Source organism: Anguilla anguilla, chromosome 3 (genome assembly GCF_013347855.1).
Source record: "Anguilla anguilla isolate fAngAng1 chromosome 3, fAngAng1.pri, whole genome shotgun sequence".
Taxonomy (NCBI): domain Eukaryota; kingdom Metazoa; phylum Chordata; class Actinopteri; order Anguilliformes; family Anguillidae; genus Anguilla; species Anguilla anguilla.
This window is the reverse complement of record NC_049203.1, coordinates 65417557-65422556: the sequence shown is the minus strand read 5'-3', so window position 1 is coordinate 65422556 and position 5000 is coordinate 65417557. Positions and strand designations below refer to the sequence as shown.

At 50.3% G+C, this 5000-nt stretch overlaps 1 protein-coding gene across 1 annotated transcript in view; it reads right to left on the bottom strand.

Moving 5' to 3' along the window:
• The window catches only part of LOC118223212 (partitioning defective 3 homolog B-like), a 208497-nt gene that overhangs the window by 39158 nt on the left and 164339 nt on the right, over window positions 1-5000 (bottom strand). The gene's annotated exons all lie outside the window — the stretch shown is intronic.

Genomic DNA, 5000 nt, shown 5'->3' with positions numbered 1-5000 from the left:
CCCCCTGTGACACGTCGTGAATAACAGCTCACATCCGCGTCCAGGTGTCCCCAATCCTTCAGCGGGCTCAGAGGTAGGTTCACATCCAGAGCATGACAGGCCCACCGGCGGCAGCCCAAGGCTAGCCAGGCCTCGCTCACCTCCTCTGGGGCAAGAGCGCTACATTAGGGCAGTCACACCGGCGATAACGATGGAGGTCCCTTCAGCCGCTACTCCGGAATTCGAGTGCGCGCACACGAGCTCAGGGGGGAAAAAAATAACCGGCTTTATTGCCATTGTCAAAGATCCCAATCGAATATGGACCTTTAAGTCACATATTTATAAAGACAGGCCCATCGGAAATTAAACATTTGAATGCTTTTTTATGATTTCAATGGGTCTAATTGTCTTTTAAGTGGCAATTTCTGGTAATAGACTATGCAAATCCGGCGTTCACATCCACAGACGGAGAAAATGAATCGAAAATGAATCGAAAATGAAACAATTAGCGATAATTGCAGATGACTTGCTCGGAAACCTCAGCTGAAGATGATGTCATCGCTGCTTATTTGACTTAAGGTTGGCTACTGCTAGCTAATTTTGTCTATAATCAAAAAAAACTGTTCAGCTAACTAACAGCAGTCTCACTGTTGCGATCGGTGAGCTGAGATGGGGCCTAGCATGACAAGCTGTTATTGAAACAGACCAAGCAGCTAAGAGAAGTCTAACCAGTTCAGGCTTAACCAGGAGGCTAACTCACTAGCCATAGGAAAAAAAAAACTTAACTGAACGGTTTAGATGAGATTTTGAGCAGTAACAACTATGTGCGCGGAAATCCCGACAGGACTAATCAACCAGAAAAAACGCCCGCTGTGTCACAGCTCTGGACAAAGGACCCCGTTGTCGGGGTGACCCCGTCGCCAACGCCAAGCCAGGCGGTCTGACAGAGGCCCGTGTGACGCAGCCGAGGGTACGCGGCGTACGGAAAAGGCGTCAGGCGTCAGGGCGTCAGGGCGGGGCGACTCACCGCACACAGCCGCGGAGTTTATTTAGCGCTCCTCCTTCGCCCGCGCGATCCGCGACCGCATCGAGAGCGAGCGAGCTGACCGAGCGAGCGGCCCGGACGCCGCGAAAACCCGAAGATCGAAACGGCGTTAGAAACGCTCGGAGCTGCGGCCGCCCCAAACTGAGCTCCTGCGCGTGAGCACGCTCGCTGGCGCTCTGGAGCACTCCAGCGCTTAAATGGCGGTTTGCGCTCTTACTTGCATAAAAATGCGTTTTTTTTTTTGCTCATTGCTAAAGAAAGAGGCCGCAGATGGGCTGGAGGGATTTCGGGGGTGGGGGGTGGGGGGGGGGGGGGCCCAACACATGGCCCCCGGGTTAAAGGAAGTTGCCCGGACAGAACGAGAGGAAGGGCAGCGATGACAGGGGGGTCGTGTGGGGGGGGGGGATGATAGATTAGAGAGTCCCATGCTGAATGTGTCCTCAGTTAAGTTGTCAGGAACACAGAAGTGATTTTCCCCAAATACCACTTAAGAGGGTTTAGTGAGAACATTCCCCCCGTCTGCTTTAACATTCCTGTCCTGACCGAGTTAATGGCCCTCAAACACAGTCACAAGACCTGCCTTACTTTTAGCTGACCGGACACCACATCAAGCGCTCGCCACAAAAAAACAAAAACCCTTTAACAAAGTTTAGAACCAAAACCCCTTAAAAAAAGTTTATAACTTTTAAACCGTGAAAAAAAACAAAAAAAAAAAAACATTTTGAAGAGAGATCAAAGGGCTTGTTTTCTTCTTGAAGTTAAACCAATTACTGACTCTGGTCTTGGAGATGTGGCACAGAAAGGCTGTGCATCACAAGGATACTGCCACTCCTGTGATACGACTTCAACTCGGACAGTGTCATAGTTTCTTTCTCAACAAGAACTTTCCAGGTTCCCCCTCTCCCACTCCCATACCGAACTGTCCACAATAGGCTGAGATTTAAGCCAGCAGACAGCCATAATCCCAGCCTTTACTGGCCCCTCCAGTCATGCACCACCCTCAGGTGACCCTTCAGAATAGGGCAGTCACAGTGGGCCCTCAATCCCACAGTCCTCTTTAAATTATGTTACAGGCATTTAGCAGACGCTCTTATTATGAGCGACTTACACAACTTCTTACACAGCATTTACACTGCATCCATTTATACAGCTGGATATATACTGAAGCAATGCAGGTTAAGTACCTTTAGCTCAAGGGTACAATGACAGTGCCCTAACCGGGAACTGAACCTGTGACCTTCAGGTTACAAGACCAGTACCTTACCCATTATACCACACTGCCGCCCCTCTGGCCCCATCAATCTCTCCGGAGCTGAAGTACACATCCCAGGGCAGACGACGCGAGGACAGGACACTTTCACGCTCTTGTGGGGCCACAGGACGGAAAAAGGCCATTCTGAGTTTTTTTTTTTTCCACGAGGGACACGGAAACAGGAAGTAGGTTTCTGCTGGCGCGGCCCGTTTTGGGCCCGCTGAGCCGCGCGCGGGGGTGACGCATCGCGGCCGGAGCGGAGATAACAGAATCACGGGCGACTGCCGCTCCCGGCGGCGCGTCTGGAGAGGACGAAGAGCGAGCCGATGAAGAAGAGAGGACGAAGAGCGAGCCGATGAAGAGGAGAGGACGAAGAGCGAGCAGATGAAGAGGAGAGGACGAAGAGCCAGCCGATGAAGAGGAGAGGACGAAGAGCCAGCCGATGAAGAGGAGAGGACGAAGAGCCAGCCGATGAAGAGGAGAGGACGAAGAGCCAGCCGATGAAGAGGAGAGGACGAAGAGCCAGCCGATGAAGAGGACGACCGAGCGCAAACTGCGGACGGTCCGCCGCACGACGGCCTTCCGGATCCTTCCGCCGGCGGCCCGTATCGGGTCCTTCCTGAGAGGCGACAGAGCCCCAGACGGGCACGGGCGGCCACGGCGCTGCCTGAGGTTCGGCAGAGCGCCGCTACCCGGATGCACAGAAGGGCGAATGGCCACTGGAACACCAGAAACGTTGATCTGATTCCCATCCTTTTTTTTTTTTACCGAGAATCTCCAAATGTTTATTCGCAGAATCGGAGGAATTCTATTAAAGAGACGGAATCCACCCGACTCTGAAAACGTTGACTTTAAAAGGGAATGTCAGCCCAGTCTGGCCCTGTCATTGTTGAACCTGCCATGGAGACTGTTGATACTCCACCGGATTAGGGCTCTATTAAAAATGTCACAGCAGACGAGAACAATGTGCTGACCGAGTCCATCTGCGGCGAGCCGCTCGCAAGGGAAACTTTTAACCGAAAAATAGAAACGTGTGATACAGTACGTGACCGAAAAAAGAAAAGAAAAAAAAAAGACGTGTTTCCGAGAAGTCTGCGTATGCGAATCAGAAGATCCGTGTTGACAGTACACACCTCTCTCTCTCTCTCTCTCTCTCTCTCTCTCTGTCTCTCTCTCTCTCCCCCTCCCTCGGGGGATATTTATAGGATTGGCGTTGTCTGTCTGAAAAGCAGCAATGCGACAGAATCCTGTTGACAGGCTGTGAAACACAGGCACTGCTTTAACGGCACCCTGTTGTTTCGGTGCTAATGAACTTTCCGGAAAGTCTGCTGATACTTTTTTCCCGCCCGGAACAATCGTTCGATCATCGCGTGACTGTCGCTTCCTAATTTTTTTTCAACCGAGGCGACTTTCGGGAAAAGAAATAAAGTCACTCAAATGAATAGGCTAATAAATCACCGATAAATGATACGATACAACATAAATACGAAAATAAAAATCCCTCTCCCAAACTTCACAGCTCGTTACTCCGGTGTCTAAATAAAAGCACCACAAAGGGAGAAAATGCAAAACTTCCTTAATGACTCAGCTCATTAGTTTCTGATTGTGTTCGCCATCTCCAGTTAGTTTTATGTGGCCTGTATTCATAATTTCGCATAAATATAGCAGCTTCTTTCAAACGGGAGCAAGATGCTTAAACCCATGGGTAAATAGTTATTCAGCGCAACAAAAAAAAAAGAGAAGAAAAAATAAAATGAGAAGGCAAGGTGTGCTCAAGCACTCTGCAGATCCTGAGTGTTTATGTACATCTGAAATATAATATGAATACACCGTATTATGCTGCATCTGGGTCAACCCGGCTTTCATAAGCAAATCTACGCGCCACAGATACACTTGAGTGAAAGAACCTTCGCTGCGAGAATTCCGTTCTATTGTCGAGGAGTTATGTGGCATCACTACTTCTTTTTGGAGCTGTGTGAGATGAGAGTGAGTGTGTGTGTGTGTATGTGTGTGTGCATGTGTGGGTGTGTATGTCTGTGGGTGTCTGTGTGTGTGTGTGTGTGCGCGTGTCTGTGCATGTGTGTATGTAAATGTGTATGTGTCCGTGTGTGGGTGTGTGTCTGTGCATGTGTATGTGTCTGTGTGCGGGTGTGTGTCTGTGTGCAGGTGTGTGCATGCGTGTGCGTGCTTGTGCGTCTGTGTGTGTGTGTGTGTGCGTGAGTTTGTGGGTGCATGTGTATGTGCACATGTGTCTGAGTATGGGTGTGTGTGTTTGGGTATGTATGTGTGGGTGTGTGTGTGCGCGGGTGTGTCTGGGCGTGTGTGCATGTCTATGTGCTGTGTGTGTGTCTGTGCATGTCTGTGTGTGTGTCTGTCTGTCTGTCTGTGTGTGTCTGTGCTAGGCCGCTAAGCACCGTCCAAACTGTTCTTCCAATAAACACGACGCTGAGAAAACAAAGGCATTGTGGGGCAGAAAGCTCTGGGTGACGCGCTCGCGGCGCTCAGCTCCAGAAAGCCCCGTCTGCGGTTTCCTGGCTCGCAGGGCGCTGTGGAACTGTGGGAGCTGAGCGACCGCCACGCAGAACTGCTACAGAAACCACACAAACTATCCTCAGATCTCCCCGACGTACCCTGCGTCACGCGCGACAAAGAAAACACAAATGTTATTTTGAATAATAACATAATTCTATACACGGTGGTGAGCGCATACATGTATGTGTGCAT